Source organism: Netta rufina, assembly GCF_964035555.1.
Source record: "Netta rufina genome assembly, chromosome: 11".
In the NCBI taxonomy this organism is placed as follows: domain Eukaryota; kingdom Metazoa; phylum Chordata; class Aves; order Anseriformes; family Anatidae; genus Netta; species Netta rufina.
This window is the reverse complement of record NC_140134.1, coordinates 4,008,492-4,032,315: the sequence shown is the minus strand read 5'-3', so window position 1 is coordinate 4,032,315 and position 23,824 is coordinate 4,008,492.

Here is a 23,824-nt window from a genome sequence, read left to right as displayed (position 1 = left end):
GCTAAGGTGATCAGACCTGCAGAGATCCAGCACAGCCCCTCCAGGGGAAAGGCTGCTGCCCTGGGTTGCTCTGGGCCACTGGGCAGTGCAGTTATTGCGGCCAGGTGGGTGAGCTGAAACAGGTTCTGGACTGCAGAAGGTTGTGTAGGCATGCTTGAATCAGATCTTCGTTCTTCATTACTGCTGTGATTCCACATCATTTTGGTTGTTCCTCAGTCACTGAACTTTAAAATAACATTGCTTTGCTCAGCTCTTCTGACTAATGAGCTGGTCTGTCTGTAGGAGGTACCGAACTCATTGCTATTCATTGCAACAAAAAGCTTATTTAAGCTCTTCCCACCTGCCCCCATGATACTACAGAGTAGGGCAGTCTTAAAAGTAGAATTAGAGTCCTCGTGCTGAACGTTTCTGTTAGAGCTTTTAGCACCATTAAACACTCAGTGCCAGGTACACTTTGAAAGGTGTAGCACTGTACCTGTTGTGGGCTTTTGATCTCCTAATTACCTGCGAGCAATTTGGGTCCAAGACCTCAGGTCTGAATTTTCTCCTTTCAATTTATCTCTCAGAGTTTAAGAACACTATTAAGAGGTGAACTTGAAATTCTCACTAAAACTTAGAAATAACAGCTGAATGCATTTAGTCTTTTCATGATTGTTCGTAAGGATCTATGTTTGCACCCACACTGCCTGCCTGTCACCACATTACTGACAGAGACTTGAAAAAGAAGCAGTGAAGGGACAAATGTTTGTTCTTTAGTTATTGATTTTGTTGGCATGAGGTTTGAAGAGTCAATGAACAGAACTGTTGAACTGAAATAAATACCTGTTCATTTCATTGATAATACGGCAAATAAGGAGATTTTGTATTGCACATAGAATGCGCACAATCTTTGAACACTCCCCAGACCCAGATTTCTTAGGGGTTTAAGTTTCGTGGGGGCTTTCTATCTGCCTCTCTCTGTCCAGCATCCAGCAGTCCAGGATAACTGCAGTTGCAGCTGAGTTTGCCTATTCAAACATTTGTGTCCTTTTCATGATAATCTTTTCAGGTGGATTGCCTTTTCATATCTTTTAATTTATGGGAGAAGAATAGATCAGTTCATACATTTGTCTTTATATATTTTGTCTTTAACAGACAAAACTAAAAGACTAATTTTGTTAATACAATATTTTCAGGTATACTTCACAATTTGATAGAATATAATAATAGTAATTATTTTTTTTGCTGACAATTAATTTAAAAAATCCAAGATTTTTCTGTCTGGGTATTGCTGTGCACATAAAATCTATTTTATAAACTTAGCAAATCTGTGAATTCAAACGGTCTTTGAATTTGCTTCCACCTGTTTTCATTGGTTGGAGTATGTTATATATTTCTTAATTGGCAGACCTAACCTGTGAGCTGTCATCTTTTGGTCTTTTTTTTTTTATATTATTATTATTATTATTAATAATAATAATAATAATAAAAATAATAATAATTTATTATGTATCCCAAATCACCACACTGTAATTATATTGAATTCTGTCTTTAATAATATTTGGTTTATTTAAAAAGACAAGTCTGAAGTGATAATACCCTGGAGCAAATTCAGATTGGTTTAGCTAATTGACTTCAATGGAGTTGGATTAGCAGCAGATAGAAGGAACTTTTTATTTCATCTACGCCCCTGGCATTACCTTCCATTTATGGAGACATCAAGCAAACTAGAAGTCAAACACACAGTTGATGGTATTTGGTTTATCTGGAGTTTTCAAAATGACATTGGTGGTCTTTCCATCCTCCTAGTCCAGGAATCCTGTGCCTGTAACTAGTGAACCAGAATTTTCTGCTGCATGAAATGTTACCAAGTTGTTGATTCACCAAAACCAATTCAGTATAATTTCTGCTTGTTTTGCTATGATTGGCAAATATGGACATGGATTTTTACACATATCTTGATATCTGACTGCTGTAATAGTTCTCCCCTGGGAATCATGAATAACAATAATGAGAACCTTTGTGTATTTCAAGCGAGAAAAATACATGATGTGTATGCTTTTTGGACTGTTTTCTTCTACAACAACACTCACAAAGTATAAATAGTGTGACATGATGTAGAAAGTGTGGCAAAGGCAGTCTGTGAAATGTGCTGCTTTATACAAAGTTCCTTGCCAAGGCTGCAGTACTACTGAAATAGGTGTTATTTATGTTTCATATTTGGATGTTAGGTTTTCATAGTGAGATTCTGTACAAAAAGCACTTTTCTCCTCTAAATAGATGTTGATTTTTGTACTTTTAAAATGTTTCATTGCATTAACTTTTCTTTCTGTGTTGGAAATGATTGAATAAAATTGTTTTGGTGGAGCAAATGATTTTAAGATACATAAACTGTACTAAAATTACATTGAATTCAAGCTCCATCTGTTGAAACATTGAGAGTTTAGGATATTAGGTGAAGTTGGAATATTTAGGAGGAAAACTGAGGTCCATGTGGGAACCTTGAACACTAGCAGAGAACTTTGACTTACAGACAGGCAACCAAGAGAGAAGGGGCTGGAGGACACAGAATGCTGCAGTGTTTGCCTATATATATATTTAATTTATATGGGTTGAGATACACAAATCTAAATGTCTTCTGGCAAATTGAATTAAATATGAGAATCATCTCAAAAATAAGTGGCAGAAACATCCCAAGGGAAAGATCAGTAGAAAAGATCAGAAAGATCATAGATATTGAACTATGTGATCTTTCCAAAAGTATCTTGCACAGGCTCATAAGAGCTAATGAGGATGCAGGAAAGCATAACTGCAAACAACTGTCATTTCTGTGTGTTAGCACTGTGATCATTTTGAGTGTCTAATTCACACTATGAAAAAGTTGAATTATGGCCTACGAACTTTGAGACGTGTCTTCTAGATAAGAAAGTTGTTTCCTTTGCAGAACCACATGGTATTATTTTTTATCCACTTATGAAGGAAAATATTTTTGATGTCACATTAGCTATGTTCAACACAGATCCAGTTCATTGTTTTGTGTGCTTTTTGATGTGTGAAAATGTTTGTCCTTATGGTATATTCTGTGCATCTCCAAATTTCTTCTTCTGTCTGCTGACCTCCCAACCTTGTAAATGAATCTGTCAGGTAAAACAGCACCAGATGCTTTCCAGAGATTCAGATACTTTTCTCTTGTAGTGTTATACTTACCATTTCGGTAATGAAAAAAAAAAAAAAAAAAAAGGTCATGATTTTCCTTCTGTAAATCCAGGTTTTAATGTTCCTTTCCTCACGCATTTCAACTTAATCTGTAATCTTTTGTTATTTTAGTGCTCCCATATTATTTTTTGCTATTAGGTTTGGCCACTTAGTTGGCCTTCTCCGAGGTTACTATTGCTATTCTGTATTTACCGAATTTCTGCTTTCCCTTATGGGGTTGGCTTACGCACAAATAATGACCTGCATGCTTGAGGGCTTGCTGAATTAATTATACCACATAAATAAGTTTGATCAATACATATCTGTCATAAGACTCTTGATGCTTTGGAGAGCATTAAAAATCTTTTCTCACTCTCCATTGTTGAATAAAACTCCCATCTCTCTCTTCAGTTTAACCTTTAATGTCAGAAGCGAATTAATTGGATAACTGAACTCCATGAAAACAGGGTATATTTTGAGATTGGATGACACTGGCTATGAACATCAAATATTAAATAGGTTCTGAAAAGCACTGAAACAAAGGCAGGAAAGGCCATAATTCATTCTGCTTCAGAGACAATATTTTGGCTCTTGTTTTTCTAAAACTTTGGAGATCTATTGAATTACCAGGATTTAGATAATGAAACAAATGGAAAATTGTCAAATAAGTGAGAGGTATTTTCACTCTCATTCATTGGTATGTGATAACTGATGCAGTTAAAAGGAGAAATCAGCGTTCATCAGCTGAACATCATGTCATATATTGTGTCCTCCTCTACAAATGAAAAACCCAATGGCAGGAAAGTCTCTTCCCTGTTGGGAGCTAAATTTAAATAAGCAAAACAAATTGTTATGGAAGATGTTGTGGTCATGTCAATGTTTGAATATTTAAGGTATTCACAGAAAAGCTATGACAAAACTATAGATTTTCTCTGTTGAAAAATGTCATCATGCTAAAGGAAAAACAATTTGTGGAATGATTGTTGCTGTTAGTGCTTTTTATTAAGGATGGACCTTATTTTTTTCAATTTCTCACCAAGGTGAGAAATTGAAAGAGAGCAGAAAAAAAAAAAGTAATAGCTACATTCAAACTAAATTGTATCTTCATAATGGTTGTAGAATATACAGTCTGCTGGGATTGTCTTTCACTTTTTTCAACACATTTTTAAAGCCTGATTTTTTTTTTTTTCAGTGTAAATCAAAGTTTCTCTATTGCTATGTTCCTGACAGCATCACAGTAGAAAGGTATGTTCCCTCAGTTAGTAAAATAGCCTAATTCATGAGTAATTCTCTTTAATTTAGAATTCTGCCATTTATAGATATTGAAAACCTAAAATGTTTTATATCTTTGTATACAGAAGCAATCAAATTATAAGTAGCTTTTGAGTCCCATAACTCTGCTATAGGCAAAGATATCAGGATACAAGGGTCACCATGCATTTGAGGTAAGTGAAACTTTTTAACAATTTATAATAGGAATTGGAAAATGTTTATTTTTCCTCAATGAAAATTGTTTTGGCAGAAATGATCTCTGGCCTCTTCCTACTTTTTTATTGCTATATGTTTATGCAGCATTAAATCATGTGAATCCTTCAGGGATATCACCACACAGTCTCCTGACTGTGCATGGGCCAGTGCTCTCCATTCCTGTGAGACTGGGAGGTAAAAACACCCACCCTTTGTAGCACTCCTGTGCTCAAAGGGAAAAGCACCACTTGTTGCTTTTTAGTGGAACATGCATGAAGGTTGGTTGGCCACCCAGCCCAGAGTTTATTCTTTGCCAGAAGCAGCAGAAGATGTGGTTTGTGGAGACATCAACAAACTTATTAATATGGAGAGAGAGAGAACCAAAAGCAACAAGGTTGAGAGAATAATGGATATTATGAAATGTGATTCTTGTCAAAACTGATTTAGGGAAAGCAGACAATAATTGAAATAAATGAATACTCTCCATTGCACATCCCCCTTCCACTCCCACCAGCACTAAAGAGACATATGAATGTGCTTTCTGCTTTTTTTAATGTTGGCTCTTTGTCAAGGTTACCTATACTTGACCTTCTGATACTGTGCTATAAAATGCCTTTGATGTTGTGTCTGGAATGCAAGGCACAGACTTCTCTTAGAAACACAAATCCTACTGGAAGCAGTTGCATGTATTTCAATAAATGCAATCATTTGAGTTACTTAGAGTTCATGTGACAGAAATAAGAAATAAATTTATGCAGGAAGCAAACACAGACTGTCTATAGAAAGTGGAAAGCTGGTATCTGTAGCTGGATAGCTATGTATAGATGAGTACCTTTTTTCTTGCATAACTTTTAAGTGGGTTTGTTTTTCATAAAGCATTTCTTCTGATGTCAGCTCATTAATATTGCGAGACTTGGCTTAGAAATGTCTGACAAAACCAGGAGATTGCAACCGCTGTCATCTGAGGAGCTATCCCTTCAGGCTAGTTAAGGAGATCCTTTTGTGCTGCAGGGAGAGTAAGCACAGGTGGGACTGAGCTTCCCATTATGTTGCCTATCTGGAGGAGGATACCCTTGATAGAGGTGAAGTCAGTGTTACAGGAAGCCACCTTCTTCCCCTGGAGTGAGAGAAGTGGCTCTGTGATGGTTTTCAGTGTATGTGTCCAGAATTTCTGAGCACTGGTTTGAATAGCTAGGGAACCTGGAGGTGTCACAGCTAAATTTCAAAAGAGAAACTTCCTAGAGTGTTCCAGAAAAAAGGCTGTAAATGTTCATCTACCAAAATGCCCCAGCTTCTCAACAGTGGGTTCTGACTCAGCAACACAGAATTCCACAGAGCCAGTTACTGAAGTGTGTTTCAAAAGGTGGAGCCTTGGAGATTGGAGTCTATCATTTCGATGCAAAAATAAGGGAATTATATATCTTCTGAAATACCTTAGAAACACGGAGGGTTAGTTTTGACATCTATTACTGGCAGGGCACTGGGACATACTAGGTGTTACCAATTCTTAGCATGCTTAAGAAGTTGGGCCAGTACTGAAGACTTCAGTTAACAGTATAAAGATGGCATATAATAAGATCTTTTGCATTAAAAAAGGTATTTCAGATGAATCATATTGTGAACATTGTAGAGCAAATGCAATAACAAATCATTCAGATTTCAAATGTTATAAATGAACTAAAAAAGAATCTAGCAAAATAACATATTGCTATTGAAAAAGTATGGAATTCTGCAGTTTGAGAATAAATGCTTACAAAAAGGAGCTGTTTTCAAGATGGCCATGTTGTTATAAACCAAAATTTTTGTGCTTTTTCAGTGTATACAACTGATATTCTCTTTCTATGTGTTCCTTTGTGTTAATAAATAAATAAATAAATAACCCTTAATTTTTCCTTCTTTCTAACCTCCTCCACACTTGAATCATGTAAAATTTCCATTGGTGAATTTTCCAATCATATTTACTCTACCTTTCTGTCTTGTCTTGTGTGTGAGTCTGTTAGTTAGTTTGTTGATGTTAGTTAGTTTTTTGCTTTTCAACACGTCAAGGGCAAAAATCTGACTATGGGTCCTCCTGTTTCACGCAGTGCCGCTGTGACTCCTGGGTGTGCAGGGTCCCCTGGCAGGGACCAGGACAGAGAGCAGGGCAGGCCGAGGCTGGGGTGTGCATCCAGTGCAGAAGCAATCCTGGCAGTACTGTGCAATTCCCCTACCTTGAGAAAAGCTGGTTTGCTTTGTTTTCTGTTCCTCCAGGAACAGAATGTTAAGATGAATGTATGGGCATTCATTTGGTGATAACATATGGAAAAGCATACTTGTAGCTGGAAAGTGGTCCTTGCAACTGGGCTCCTTTGAATATGGAGCACAGCTTGCTGGTGCTTCCCCTCATTTTTTCATGATACCATTTTTGTCTTTGTGTATCCAAAATCGACTTCTTCCTGTATGTCCCTACTATACTCTGAACTTCTCCCCCCAACCCATTATCATGTAAGTTGTCTTATACAACTCTCTACACCTTATAAATAAAAGCTGTAATGCTGCCTCCGTAATTTCTCTGCATTGTAACACCATGCTCCTTATTTCCCTTACTTCTGCATTGCCATGTCCTGACCCAGGCTGACCCAGGAGATGTGCCCTCTTCAGGCTAATCCTTTCTGCAATAATCCCCTAACTCACAGCGCTAAGGGCCTTGGTGCTTTTGGGTTCTCTGTCTGGGCTTCCCAAACTTTGTCTCAGCTGTGCCAACTCTAAGCTATGCAGTGCTGCAGAAATGCTAAACAGCTAACAGGTCCTCAGCCTCTCCTTCCTACACAGTGTGATTGCCAGCCAGCAATGTACATGGGATCCCCACGCTGCGGCTGGTGGAGAGAGCAAAGGAGACCTTCCTGGGAGGCTGGAGCTCAATGAGTGCTGTGGAAGGTGAGGGACTGAAGGTGAAGTCTGGTGACTGTTCTGCATCTTATTTCTCCCGGGAACACTTCCTTCTTTGCTGACTATCTCTCATGCTCTGTAAGTCCCACCCTGCAGCCCAGCAGGGCTCCTTCCCTTGGACAGGGGCTGTTCAGTAGCGCTTGGCCTCTCGGGAGGCCCGTGTGGCTTAGGAGCTGCACCTTGGCTACTGTCATGTTGCACCTCATCCCCAGCACGTCACCCAGGGAGGTGACGTCCTTCACGCTTGGTGGTGATACCTGGTTTAGGTACATCATTATTTCTAAGTCACTTTGGCAGGAAAGTTTATTTACATTTCGTAATTATGTTAAAGTCTCATTACTGCAGACACCTGGTACTTGCTGTCACATTTAAGGTTGCAAAACAGTTCCCATAGCAACAGCTGCCTGCACACCGTCATTTTGCAGTGTTTCCCTATTGGCTAAAAAATCCACAATTGCTTTCTGTCCAAGGTTTAATTTTCCCATCAATCAATTCTGAATTAATTAGAGGTACAAGAATATATTATTTCTTATTTGACAAAAACTATCTTACCATTTTCTTTTAGACAAAGCTATTGCAAGATTAGGCAGGCTGAACACTACTAGTATTTTAATCAATATAAATCCCATTTAAAACATTTGAAGGATTTAAATTGTGGCCATGTCTAAAGACCCAAAATGCGTTATGAATCAAGAGATATTTAAATTTCTTTTACCACTATATAAGAAATGAATATTAATCTGGAAATGCATCTCAGATCTACTGACAGTTCTCAGATCTCTTGGCAGTTTCCTGTGCAGCACCTTTGTGTTCACAGCAGCTGCGGCAGAATTACAGGTCTTCCATTGTACTTTCTGGTGCCCAGCAGTCTTGTGCACAGTGTTTCGAATACACAGCTTTCTGCTTGAACCAAATGCCATCCTATCCAACAGATTAGAGCCCACATGTATTTTTTTTTAAATACAGTGCAAGTTAATCACACTTTTATGTCTTGAGAGATCAGAAGAAAATAAGGACATTATGCTTAAATTACTTTTATTCCCTGTGTAAAGGTGTCACAATAATCTTCAGTAATCTGAGGATACCAGTTTTATTCATGAAATAAAATATTTTTCTATTCAAACTAAATATATGTATATCTTTTATAGTAAAACACTTTGTATGATGGAATGAGTGTATGGAAATTACTTAGGCTTAAGTAGAAAATTAAACAAATCAAATTACATACTGAAAATATGTCACAATAAAAACAATGCAGTAAGGTTGAATACTAAAGCTGGTACTATTGGTGTAATTTCACCTTATTTTTCTCATTCAGCATTAATATTTAATAACACTGTAATTTAAATGTATTCAATATAATAGACTGTAGAACTTGGGCTGTGAGTCTGAGATGAGTTCAGTGTACTTTAAAGCTGTTACAATAACAGATTTTTTCAGCAGCAAATATATTTTCTAACATACCTGTGCTCCAGGAAAAAGTTTTGCTCCTGAGGGAATTGAACACATTGACTTTTAAAAAGACAAGTGGTCCCAATCTTATTTGAATAAATATCTCATCAACTTGCCATTAATAAGTTGTAATGGAATTAACCAATGGTATATTTTGGACAGTTAGTTTACAAAGGAAATACCTATTTTCCCATTTGTGTTAAGGAATGTATTTTCTAAAGTATCTGAAACATATAATTAGTTTAATTAAAATTTAATTCTTTTAAAAAATCTGAACTGTACCCCTTTGAATTGGTAGTTCAGCAGCAGATTAGCAGAAAAAGACAGATTAAAATTTACTTATTCACCCTTTGCAGCCTCTTCCAATATATTCAGACCTTCTGGGTTTTTATCACATTTTTGTTGACATGTTAACGTATAATGTGAAAGTGTGGAAAGACTGTAAGAAAATGTGGGAGGAGAAAAATCACAGACATCTTAAATAACATTCAGAGTAAGTGAAATGGATGTATGGATTTTTTGCTGCTTATGTCCAGATACTAGTTTTAGAGGATATTAATTCTAAGCATCCACTGAATGTGTCTCTCAAGTCAGCCTGGTTTTCATTTTTCCATTATAGCTGAGTTCCTGGACTGTTCTATAACAGCGTCATTATTTTTACAGTCTGACACTGCAAATTATGTAGCAATATTAAACTATCTTGTGGTGTTTGAGTAACACAAGCAAGTCAGTAAAGCAGATGAAAGTTGAGGTTTACAAAGACAGCTCTAGCTAGAAAAGCAAAATGGGAACAATTTGTTTTTCATATTCAACAGCAAGCAGAGTATTCCTATGACTATGGAAATCCAGGATGCCATTGTTAATGACAGAGTACCTCAAATTAAATAGCAAGCATTCACTTTTTCCTGGAAAAGAAGTAATTCTCCTGGCTGTGGAGGCAGGTTCTGCAGTTTCCTTTAATATTTTATCATTGCCACGTTTTTGTGTAACGTGTTTCCAAACACTTCTTATGAGATTATGATAATGAATAATAGACACAATGAACGTCTATTAGTGTCTGGGGCTTGAACATGTTTGAGGTTTGTTGTAGCAATACCATCTTCTGACAAAGACTTTTGAGGAATGAGAATTTACATCTTACAACATTGTTTGTTTTTAAATAATATTTCGCATATAGTTAAACAAAACAAAACAAAGCACATCCTTTTGAATTAAAAGCCTGTCAAGCATGCCAAGCTGAGAGTGGACCTCTGGGTGAATATATTATTTGCTATCTACATATAGCTCATACAAACTCTCAACTCAATCCAGCCCTTGTCTGGTGCTAATGACCAGGATAACTGCTGGAGATAGACATATGGAGTCTTTCCCTTTGGGAGGGATGTGTGGCAGGGGCATACTTGGTACCACCAGCTTCAAATACCACCTTCTTTTTTGTTCTTGATAGACTGGGTTTTGCTTTATTTTGATTTTGAGTGCCTGTCATAGTATGGGAGGAGATGTTCTGAAGCTGCTTATATATTGTTTATTTTTGCTGGCAAAGGTCTTTGAAAGAGGGATCTTTGAAAGATAGTATATATGTGAAACAGCCTCGTTCTAATTTACACCAAGACTGGACAAAAGCCAAAGTGGGCTTCTCCAGAAATGAGACGAGTTGGCAACAGCTGTAATAATATTATCTCCAAATCTCTTAGGTCTTCTGATGAGGACCTTGCCTCAGGCTGCTGAGGTGAGTGATTGAATTACAGTGGATTACATTCTGTTGTTGAGTGTGATTTATATCCACAAAAGGAAAACAAACAAACAAACAAACAAACAAAAAAACAGTAGAAGAATAGTAAAAAAGTTTTTATCTTATTAAAAAAGTTGACTCAATGTGCAGAGCACTTCTTTTTTTTTTTTTTTTTTTTGCAGTGGAAGTCACTATGGCAATTGACAAAGTATTATTTTAATTTCACAGTGTTCTATAGGCTGCTTTGGATTAGTACTTTTATCTCTGTGAAAAACAGCGTAGAATCTGGGGCAGTGTTTGGAAACATATCCTTGAATGGAAGTTATCTGAAGAAAGAAGGTAGACCACTTGCTCAATAACTAATGTTAGTGCTAGAATTTACTGTTGGGTTTTATGCTAGCAGGACATGATGTAGGCTGTGCTGTTTAACAAAAAATCCATACTGTGTTGGAGTACTGAACCAAATATCTGTCTGTCTGCTCCTGTTGCTTAAACGTAGCCTTACCAGGCATTAGCCATGAATCTAGGAGCATGTTGAATTTACTGCAGGTGGGAATATAGAAAAATATATTTTCTAGCTTAAAAGTGATTTGGATATCTACTGATTTTCTCTGCTCTTTTTTTTGTGATAAGGGGCTTCCTCTTTCTGGGTACTTTACTACACAGTGTTTGACTTATTAAATAAAAATGTAATAAATATTCATAAAAGTGTACATTTCTTATATCATTGATTTCCTTTCAACAGTTTATAGAAAGTTTCTTTAACATACAATAAGAACAACTTGAAAGATTTACCATGTCAAATATATCTTTTTAGAAACTCAGAACTGTTAATTTCCTTTCCAATTTTTAAATTCTCATAAATTTACAATGACTTAATGATGAAAACCATCCCTTCCTTGTAGTGACAAAGCCTCCATATTCATCTATAACCTCAAGAATATGTAGACTGTGTAATATTTCATGGCAAATGGATTAAAATATATCTTAACAAAAGTATTTAATTAAGTTTCAAAAATTATAAGCAAAGGAGTGTTTACAGCCTTGTTTCTTCCAGTGTCATTAACCTTATACAATGGCATCCTGTCATATTTCAAAGCTGAACTTGCACAATTTCACCTTCTGTCTAGTATTTTTATTCACAATGCAGTCAGCTCTCTGTGCAGTCATATATCTTATTCATGTAGTTGTTCACTGATGCAATGATCAAGTCTCTTGTCAATCTGCTTTTCATTAAGTTGAATAGCTTGAGTTCCTTCATCCTTATTTTTTTTTTTTTTTTCTTCAGTTCTGGGTTATTTTTGTGATCCTCTTTCCAGTTTCTGAGTGGTTATAGGACCATGAATAGCAGGGTCTGATAGTTATGTCAGTGCACTCCTCAGTGGCAAAGCTTTTCTTACAGTCACGTAATATTCTACTGTTCCATATATCCCTTTTCTCAGCATAGCACCAGGGACACACTGAAGCATGAGTTTTCAGTGATCTTTAAGGTCATTCTCATTCTGAGCAACTGTTGTCAAAGGAGATCCCTTATTGATTTATTTTTTTTCCACATGTACCACTTTGCACCTGTGGTATTAAGATTCCTTTGATTAGATTGTGACCACCCAGTTAACTCTAACGATGCAACGACTTCTGTCATAAATAAATGTTAAGCATTTTAAAAATTATTCCTGTGTAGATTTACCAGTCAGTTGTCTGCTCTTACCCATATGCTGGCAGATCTCTTAAGTAAGTTTTAGAAATATTTAATTGACTCTTTGCAATCCCTCACATGCAAATTTTTCGTTCTAAATTAAGTACCTTGAAGACACCAGAGTGGACTGTACTGACACAGCTGTCTCTATCAAACTGCTATGTATCTTTCTAAAAAAGCTGACAGGCTGGGAAAACATCAATTATTTCAGTTTGGCTGCAGACTGGCACCGATGAGCTTTGTCGCCAGCTACAAGATCACTGCTCTGGGCTTCGCATAAGGCTGACCAGTTTTTGATCTAGTTTCCCTGCCACCACTTTTACCAGTTGTAAACACTCCAAATACATGCAAATTCCATGCTTGAGAATTTCATTTGATTTTTTTTTTTTTTGTTAAAAAATTGTTGTCAGTTGATCAGCTAATTATCTGGACCTGTTGATTTGAAATTGTTACATTTCTTCAGATGCTGCTTTGCATCTTGTTTTATTACAGGTTGTGCAGTTCTGCTTTGGTCACAGTCAGGTAGGAGGAATATGCGTTTTAGTGCTATCTTTTAAATTTTAAGTAGAGAAAAAAAGAATTAAGAAGCTTGTATTTTATGAATTGGTATTTGATTTTCCTATCTGTATAAAGTAGAGAGTATATGTCTTGCTGACAAATTGTTTTTTAGAAATTGTTTTTAAGAGCTTGTTCCTAATGTCTATGACCCCACAGGCTATTTCATTGATTCCTTCAGTGTCTGTGATCAGTCATTTGCATTATAGATCTTATTAAATGGCTATTAACTTTTCGCTTTGTGTTTTTCTTTTTCTGCTAGCATGTTTTATAGATGAATAAAATGGAAGTCCATTTCTTTTCCCCCCGTTTTTAAATCTAGCATGTTTTTCGGGTTTGTTAAAGTGTGGGAAGCTGGCATCCAGTAGGATTTTTGCTAGGGTTTTCATTTTGAAATATAATACTCTAAGCAGTGATATTGCTTTTTCTATTACAGCCATACAGGATGTGAAAGAAGGAAGAGTTTCAGGAGATGCATAATTTATAACCCCTTTTCTTTTATTTATTTATTAAAACAAACAAACAAACAAAAAAAAACACAAACATATTTTTCCCCCTAGAGAGAGAACTTAAAAAGTACATTGGATAAAGCAACAAATAAAAATAAGAAGAGGTATGAAACCAGGAAGAAGAAACTTCTATATGAAAGTCTCTGAAAAATGGGATGATTATACAAGAGAAGTTTTATTCAGCATGAAAAGATTAAATCCAGGAATGACATTTTTCTTTTTAAATTTTAACTTCCTCCCACTAAGCACAGAGTCATGCAAATGAGGGAAAGGTGCAGTAATTGAGTCCTTTGAAAGTGAAACATCACTTAGAATCAGGAGGGAATTCAATGAACTATTTAATTTAGAATCTCTTTCAAGCGTATTAAATAGGGTTTCTCGTTTCTGAACTTGCACTGGAAAAAGTTCTAGCTGATGTTAAAATATTTGTTCTATTTAAGAGTATTGTGTTTCAGTTTAGAGGTAGGAAAGGCAATGTCATCAGATTGAGAGCTGACCAGAGTGGATATATTACATGGATTGCTGTCTTGTGTTTTCAGATCTGTGGTGAGCAGGACTTGCTAATTATGTCTGCTGACTTAGATTGGAAGGAAACTTTGATTTGAAGAGATTTAGTGCTTTTTACCAGAATTACTGGCTGAAGTTTTGCAAAAGGAAACTTAGTTTGAATTATAATTATGATTATGTGCTATCAGCAAACTCTCATTGCATATCTGTGGCACAGATGGCAATGCAAGGAACTTATGAGCATGAGGCAGGACCATAAGTAATGTATTAGTCAGACTGAAAGCTCAGTCTGTTGTTTCCAAGAGTAACCAGTTGCTGTTAATTAGGCTTCTGGAAAACAAATTGTTCTTCCTGGGCTGTCAGTTCTGTATGGAGTATTATGTGTAATAGCATCTAACTGACCCATTTCCTGTAAACGTATCTGATTGTTCTTTTTGGCCTTATGTTTCTAGAATGTACCTGGCTTTGTTTAAACTGGCCTACAGTTAAACTGTGAGCTATAAATGTCTGCACTGTATATAACTGTGCACAGTACTACCTGCCTTCTAGCTTGCATTGGCAAGTCATTCCCTGTAAATCTTCTTAGTGCAATGTGTGCAGCTTTCTCTGCACCAGAATGGCTGTTTTTACAATTCCACTCCATTCCTCCTTCCCGTCATTCTGGTCCTATTATTTTTATTTTTATTTATTAATTTCCCCCCCCCCCCCTTTTAACATTGGTTTCCTTTTCTGTGCATTAATTTGGATGACATTTCTCATGTTCTTCCCTTTCAAAGAATAGCACTGTTATAGGAATCCTCCTGATGTTTACTGCACTGAACTGCAATGCAAAGCAGCAGTATTCTCCTCATAAATTATACTATAGGAGAAACTATGAAGAATTATGAGAATAGGAAAATAAAAATGTTAGTGACTAAATTACCTTCTAACTTTACTCTTATGTTGTGTAAAGCTGGATACTTGTTTCTATTTTTTTTTTCTCTGATTTTGGAAACAAGTCACATGCAAAAAACATCTCCAAATTACTAAGTAGTGCAACTGTTTAAAATGTGACAGCAGCACTGCTCAGTCTGCTATCACGAATAGCTGTTTTTGTGTCTCATTGCTGTGGGTTGCCATTTCAAAATATGTTTCCAGAGGCTCAAAGGAATGCAATCCCCTGTGCTAGAAGCCTTCCAGATGTAACATTCTGCAATAACCTCATGCAGTTCAGTAACAGACTGACATGTTTGCAATGGGCTCAGGGAAGGAAATATTTTTCTTTGAAAACTGGGCAACCTCTTCTTCTTGTGGCCCTGTGTGAGCCACAAGTTGGAGCCTGCAGAGGTGCTTTCCAACCTCAACCATTCTGTGGTTCTGTGAAAACTAGTATAGGGTAGCTGGAACAAAGAGAATTTGGGCTGTTTGAAGTAGGTATTATCTCTGAGAAATTAAAGCATAAGGAATGCCATCTGGCCCATGAAAATATGCCACTGCAATGATTACTGTATTAAAGAAAGCAGTCTCCTAGCATTTAGCAGGGTAATGAATATCATTGCTATCACTTGAAACAAGATGGCAAAACTGAGAATTTGTTAGAGCGAAAAAATTCTCCATTGTTTGAGGAACAAAATTGTTCTAAGTCATTTACGTGGCCTCTGGTCACCAATTAGATAAATTCCTCAGCTGATCCAAGTCCCCTTAGCAATGTAAAGCTGGTGCTGAATTAGCTTTACAGCTTCTCTTCTAGTGGAAATGCATATCTGCCACTGCACATGTAGAGCATCCTACAGATTTTCACTGTTCCATTCTTTAAGTAGCTGGTGCTTCTCTTGGCACTTAAAGAACCCGGTATTCATCCTGGGAGATATCAATATCTTGCCTGTGACAGCAATGCATATATCTCAAGCTGTACAAAATGAATTTGTGTCATGTCACCTGTAGAACCTGATAACCACACTGATCATTTTCAGCCATGGGAAAGCTTTTGTGTTTGATTTGAGCAAGGAATGCCTGGATAGTCTGGAAGTGATTAGGAAGTGGTTGTCATTTTACAGTGCAAGGCTGGTAGCTTTTTAATAGCCTGGTGAATGTGTGTCTGCATCTTTCAGAAAAAATGGAATGAGCTTTAACTGAAAGATACACACTACTTAATTCTGCTAGTCCTGCCTGGATGGTGGTGCATCTGCAGCCAGAAAAGAGTATTACTGAATCTTACCATGCCATTTACATTGCTGACAAACTCATATTGCAGCTGTACATATAGAAACTATGGGAAGCAAATAAACCATTTCTCAGTTATTAATTTAATAGTAGACTTTGGGCAAATGAGTGAACTTCCTGTTTCCAAATATGGCCTTCATGTTTAGGTCCTCTGTACTTTATAGGTATTTAATAATATCTGTTTTCTTATCCTGAATTCAAGAGGATTGAACACCTGCTTTTTCTATCAACTACTACTTAAAAGCATACTCTAGATTTCTAGAAACAAACAAACTGAAAAATCAATTTAAGAAATCTGAAGCATTTATGAAATATGGTTTTTAATTTCCTGGACTTTAGCATCCCCATGGTACAATGACTGTCTCAGCTGGATGTTGAGGAAGTTTGTCAACTTAGTGGCAAACTGGAAGGAAGTCACTAGTACTGTTCTTGGATTGCACTATAAAAACTGAGGAGAAGAAAAGTCCATGGTCATTCCCTTTTCCTAGCAGAGCTTTCTCCTTGATGCTCTGTCAGGGGGAAGACTGAATTTCTGTTACCCTTCAATGGACTTGCCTCTAAATCTCACAGATATTGGGGTCCATGTAGAAACTCTGAATCTCCATGCAGTTATGTGCTCCTGGTAACTGTGCAAACCTTGTCAGCACAGCCTTCAGGGATCTGTACTTTCCACCAAGAGATGTGGTATAAAAAATAAAGGTATGCCTGTGAAGGCATACCTTTCACATACCTTTATACCATACTTCTCCATCCTGGTGCACAGCCATCATCATGTCTGCAGTAATTGAGGAAGATGCTTTAGTAGGGTGACTTTTACTCAACTATACATAACTGGGACTATCTATGGGGAACCTTCGTATGTCCATATCTGCCCCCTGCAAGATGGTTGTGATGCTGGTCATGTAGTGTCTACTCTAGGTACAAAAGAGTCCCAGTGTGAACTTGCTGGACTGGTTGTTAAATACATTAAACTCTTCTAAATGGAATCCTTGCATTGAATAGTAAAATTCTGTGTTTATATTTATCTTTGCAGTGTCTAATTAACTCTCTGTGAGATTGGTCATTCATGCCGCAGGTTTCCAGGAGCTATGAACCAATTCTTAATTCTCTGTTAAATGCAGGGAGTTCTCATTTTAGAAGTTTTCTTTTGTATGTTGAAATTTAAATAATTTGAACTTCAAACAGGCATTTAATTTTACATATTTTTTTCCCCTGGCTTTGATAAAATAGTGAGCCCGCACAAAAGGTAAAATTGTTCAGCTGACTAGCTTGAACAAACCTGTTCTTGAATAAAACTTTCTCTTTGCTCACCAGTTAAAGCTTTGTGGAGTTTTTTAGACAGGTATGAAAGGCACCTTGTCTGCACATCGCAGAAGCTCACAATCGTTTTCTGGAAACTGCGGATGGAGGCAGATTGTTGTGCTATACTGGACAACTTCCAACACATTTTCTCCTGTGCTGCAGGTAGCAGTGGCCCATTCTTTGCCAACATTTATATGGAGTTATTTTAATTTATATGAAGCTCTGCTTATAAAATAAATAAATAAATAATAGGTTTTCAAATGCTTCATTGGTTAGTCTCATATCTCAGAAATATTACATTTCAGTAACCTACTTACTCAAGTTTTCACAATAATTATAAAGTTTTCTAACAATAATAATTTCTGATTGGCAACTTTGAATTTTGTTGGCTAAAGTAGCCTAAACATCAAAGTTCTGAACTTTAGAAGATATAGTAGGAAACTACATAAGGAAAATTTCCCATGTCTAAAATAAGATTAAAATAGAAAATGTAAAATAAACCTAAAATAAACCTAAAAATGTTAAGCTACTGATGTATTTTACTCATTTTAATTGGAAGAAGGAAATGTTACTTTGATAAATAGAAAAAACTTAAATTTAAAAGTAAAGGTAGTTATCTTCTTTTATATTAGCTGTTTGACTCTATGGGCTATTGTTTGGAAAAGTCACAGTGATAATATTGTGAAATATATTGAGAACAGTTTTACAAACTTTGGCCTGCATGTACAGTATCGGATACCTTTATGTTTAATATATCTGTCCCTTGGGTTTATACAAAACAAAAATATTCCTACCTTTGCAGGTAACTGGGACAGTTCCTTGCAAAATTCCTTGTTTAGTCATCATCAGTGGGGTTGTTTATTAATTTTGTACTAAACTTCATGAACTTATCTCTACTGAGAACACATCTCGTATTGTAACTGGGCTGCAAGTGGAAAGATTGCATGCTTGCTCTGGCTTACACATGCTGGGGTAAATGAGCTGCAGTGGGGTGGTGGAGCTGAATCCACTAAGGTAGGCTATAATTGGAGATACAGAGCAGATAATTAGAGACATGATAATTATGGATATGAAAACCCCTCCAGCAGAGGGACACAATTATATGGTTGTGCTGTTGGCTTCTCAGTCAGGAAGCTGACAGCTCTCCTCTGCTTGTTGAAGAGGACTGTAGTTTAATGACATGAGATTTCATAAAGCCAAAAAAAGCCTATTTTCTGTCATAGAATAGAATACTATGACTCCAATTCTGGGAAAAACAATGCTGAATTTCATGTATATATATTTATCAAAATCTAACACCATCTATTCCAGCTGAGTTAGGCACATACCTGGAATAGCAGCAGCAAATCTACTGATATTACAGCAGTTATTCATTTTTTATGTTTCCATGATACTAGAGTTATTTCAGGGACAATATAATGTGGAAACACAGACAGTGTAAATGGCCCAAGGTCATAATGGTGGTACCAGTTAGATAAAACATTTTTTTTTGTATCGCATTTTATAGGCATTTCATATGCCCCCAAACAGCTTCACTCATGAATAGTATTTTTTTTTTTTTTTTTTTTTAATAACCTGTGGGCCTCTGTGAAAAGCAATGACAACACTGTGATTGTTTTGCAAGCATGTTTCTAGGGTAAAGTACAATGACACAGTCATACAGCATTTTTGCAACACAGAAACTGCAAGACTATATTCTGACTCACTTGCAGAGTTTCTTTTTCCCCAAATAATTGAATGCATGAAATAGCAACACCACCATTTTTGAAAGATTATTTCTGGTTTGGATGAACAAATATATATATATATATATATATATTAACTCAAAGGTAGTGACTAATTTTAAAAGTTATGATGGGTCATATTTTCTCCATCTGTGATTATCAGAGTGTAGAAAAGTCACTCTGAGTTTAGGCAGGAAATTTTGTATCCACTTGTAAAAGTAAAAACCCAAACAAATCAAAAAACAAACAAACAAACAAAACCACAACAAAACAGAACAAAAGAAAGTGTAGACTAAGAACATCCTCATGCAGGAAATCTGTTCAGAAGAGTTCTGTGTGTTGCAAGGTACAGTGCTGAACAAATGATACCACTGCAACTGAAGTAAATTTTCAAGAAATGTTGCAAATGACGGAACCTATTGAACATGGTGTTTTGCTTAAATTGCAAGTCAAGCTTGTCTGCAAATACTAAAAAAGGCCTGAATTAGAAAGATGGCTTTAAGGAGCAACTGCGGTAGTCAGTTATGAGACAGTGTGGGGAGATAAAGATCTACAACACAGTAGACTTGCAGGCCATTTTAATGCTTTAGAGATATATTTTCTTCTTCTTTTACACATCTTTCTCATCCCAAATCTCACTCATGAAGGTCATTTGCTACGTGATTTTCTTCATTTCTTCCTGGGATGAATCTCTAAACATTTACTTGGATGATAAGTTATGTATGCATATTTAGATGTTAGAGAAAAGATAGACTGAAATGTCTTTACAGTGAGATTCTTTGCAGTTGTAAGGTAAACTTTGTCTCCATTTTGCAGACAAAATTCAAGGAGGTTGTTTGGTCCAGAAGGTTTAGATCTGTACAGAACTCAAAATTATTTGTGTGTAAATAATGGGCTGACTGTGGTGTATCCATTATTGTATGAATAATTTATATAGACCTGGAGACCTGCTGTATGCTTTAATGTCTTTAAGGCAAATGCGCTTGTTTTACAAACAGACAGTTAAAAATCCAATACTGGACAGTTAAAAATCTGTTTTACTTTCTGGTTTAAATTACCCTGTAAGGTGATTAAGTCAAAGCTATGGCCCTTGACTTCACTGTCTTGACGCAAAGGTTGCATTTCATTTCTGCAGCTTTATTGCCTTGACAGTTTGCCTGGCAATTGTAACTTTATAGTGCTGGAGACTAAACCAGGTTACTGATCAGACATAATAAGATAGAAACAGGTTTTCACTCTGTGTGGCACTAGGTCTGTGAGCTGTTGAGAATAACAAGCGCTAATTATTTAGATTATAATACAATAGTGTCTCCATACTAATGACAACCCCAGGGAACTCTCATGGGTTAGTTTGACTCCAAAGCAGCATGGTTCTTACAAACAAGAGTGATTCAAACTTGTTTTGCCTGTCTTACAGTGCTCATTGCTATTGGGAAACCATGTTTTGCCTATTAGTAAAGCAAACAAACCTGGTGGTGGTATAAGGAAGGCAGACCAAGGCATTGGCCAACCCACATGCATTTTTCATCCTGAAGTGGTATGCAGGCACTGGGATCTAAAATACAGACCTTAAACCTGGTGCAGCCTATCTTTGAATGACAATGCAGTGGGCTGTGCTAATTTTATATGACATTGACATCCCCAAGTGCAACCTTTTGAAGTAACTACTCTTTTCCAGAATATTAAAACCACTAAATAAGTGTCAAATAGCATCATTCAGCGTATGAAGAATAGTTAAGGAAGTAGATCCTCATTCACACAACTTTGATTTTTAGATCGTTAGATATAAAACTCATGAATCTTTACCAAACTACTTCATTCACTGAAATCCATAATTGATTTTTTTCACCATGAGACTTGTGCTGAACAAATCAATTTTTAGCATCTGTCTGAAAGCAGAGGCCATAAATCACCTATTTTACTATAAACTCTTGGGATTTCAGTAGCAGATTTTCAAAGCCTGTTGGGCTAAATTTACATGAGGTGTATATTTACTTGTTCTGCTCTAAAATATTCTTTAGTACAATATATATGTGCAAGTAAGAGAGGTTTTACTTGGTCTGTTATTTCATTTTGGTTCAAGACATTTATTGGCTTTGATTAAAATGAAAACAATGGAAAATACATTGAGCTTAATATTTGGTTTAGATTTTTTATTTTTATTTTTTATTTTAAACAGTGTTCTGTAAAGATCTTAATGAAATTTAATGTTTACCATGACTTTGTTTAATCAGTTACTAATTTTGTATTTCATTCACTCCTAAATACCTTGCTTGGAGTCAAAGCCCTACTATTTTAGATGCTATAGAAATGTGAAAGAAGAAGACAATCTGTTTTTACCATCTGCTACTTGTTCTTGCAAATTTGCACTTATATGGCCCATTTTACGCAGCATATGCAGTTTCTGTTATATTAAAAGCAATGTTTGCCATATATTAACTGAGTACATATGAAAGTCCTTGCCTGAAGTTTCAGTGCCAATTAAATGGCAGAGGAGCTCAGTAGAAACTTGCGTGAATGTGTTGGTGTCTGTAAGAAAGAGCTGTAAGTTAAAACACATTTTGGGAAGGAGCAAAAGAAAAATGACAAAGTGTCTGAATATATGCTGGCTTCACATACAGATGGTTGGTTTCTTAATTCCTTTTCAAGGTCATGAACTATAAAGAACAGATTGTACAAGAACTACCTAGTACAGAATTACCTAGTCCCTCTTAGCTGGCTTCCCATAGTTGTTGTGGCACATGGTCTTTCTATACCTGTTCTGTCACTGACTCATTGAGCAACCTTCAGTAGCACTCTTGGAGTTGTGTTTCAAGATATCTGCTAGCACTGCACACCTTTGCCTTGTTTTTTTTTTCTAAATTGAGACAGCAGTATCTTAACTTGATGTAGCATCTGTCAATGAAACAGAAGATTTAAGAGTTTGTGTAATTGAGAAAGATGCATGTTGCCCATGTGCTGGAACTGGGGAGGAGAGATTTCCCTGTCCTCTAGCTCAGCTTCTGTATCTATAAATTAGAGATTATATTTAACTGTCCTTTGTGCAAGATTTGTAATTTCTCAGCTGATGCAATTCTCTAGGATTATCTTCTTTCATTTTAGAGGTTGTTATTTTATCCATAGTTCTAATTAAACAAAGTTTTAATTTCTAGTCAATACACACCAAATCCTTAAAAAGTATGGATATCAAAAGTTGATCATAGAAATAATTGAAGATTTGAAGACTGAGACCTTAGGAGAGTCCCACTCAATGAGTAATAACTGAAGCATTTTAGTGCTTATAGTGTGTGTGCGTTTATTTGGGAAAATAGTTTTTAATGAAAATGACAATTATTTAACATTTTGTTTTCTGAGATTAAGGTTAATAATAGGAAAAACATGTTTTCTGAGTAGAGGATATAACCTATAATTTCAAGGACTATACTGGTTATAGAGAAGTACCTTAAACTGCTTAGAATAGACAACATCAGCTAAAAAGCAGTGCTTTTCTAAAGTATTAAGCACAATTGCTATTTAATACAAACCCTGTATGCACCAGAAAGTGGTTAATGAATGAATCTGACTACAGCTACTAGATACTAGCTAGTGGGTTAGGACCAGGTTTAAAAGTGGAAGAAATTATTTGTAGCTGGATAGAAAGCAACCCGTCAGCAACCCTTGTGTATGTCAAGATGTAAATGTGCCTAAATCCCTTTTGGATGAAGATTTACTCTGTTTCCTTTAAAGCCTTTTTATTTCATATGTGCTTGTCTCTTTTCTGTTCCTCTGTGTGCAGTACTGGTGCTTTCCAGTAAACAAGATGTGAATTCAGTCTCCTATTACAAAATGGCTTCACTGTCCGTATGAATAGCAGTAGCATAAATATTTTGAGGAGGCTTTCAAATTGAGAGTGTGTTCACTCGTATTACAAGTTAATATTTGAGAAGTGCTATATGTTTATTTAGAAAAAAAAATGGAAGAACCGCTGATCGGCAGGACAAGCATTGTGAGTGTTTTCCTCCTGATACCAAACAAATAAACAAAACCAACCAAACAAAAGAATTACCACCACCACCAAAAAAAAGCTACCAAGAAATGTTGTTTCCATAGTCTGTCAAGATGAGAAATGAAATTGAAACTTGCTTGGAAACCACAAAGAAGCACTTGGAGATAAAATCTGATGAAAATCCATCAGAGTGGCAGAGAGTGATTGTATTTCAGGGCAGTTCACCTGTCTGAGATGGAAGGGCTCTGAAGCTGCAGACAGTGACAAAATGCTTGGTTTATTATTTGAATATTTTTGTCAAAGCTAAAGCTTGACAAATTTAAAATATCCTCCTGAAAGATATACCATGACAAGAAACTTTAAATGGGAAACAGTGTAATTTCGCGAGTAGTGTCATTTATAACATTGCTGCTTCCAGAAATCTCTGTTTGGGTATCTCAAAATATGTGTGGATTTTACTTCCACATAGCAGTGGTTACCTTGATCAACTGTTATTGTATCTAAACTTTTATTCTGAATGTGAGAATTTTGTTTGTTTTTAACAGAAAGTATAATCTGGTCTAAATGGAAGGTTAATTGTAGAGTTGTATT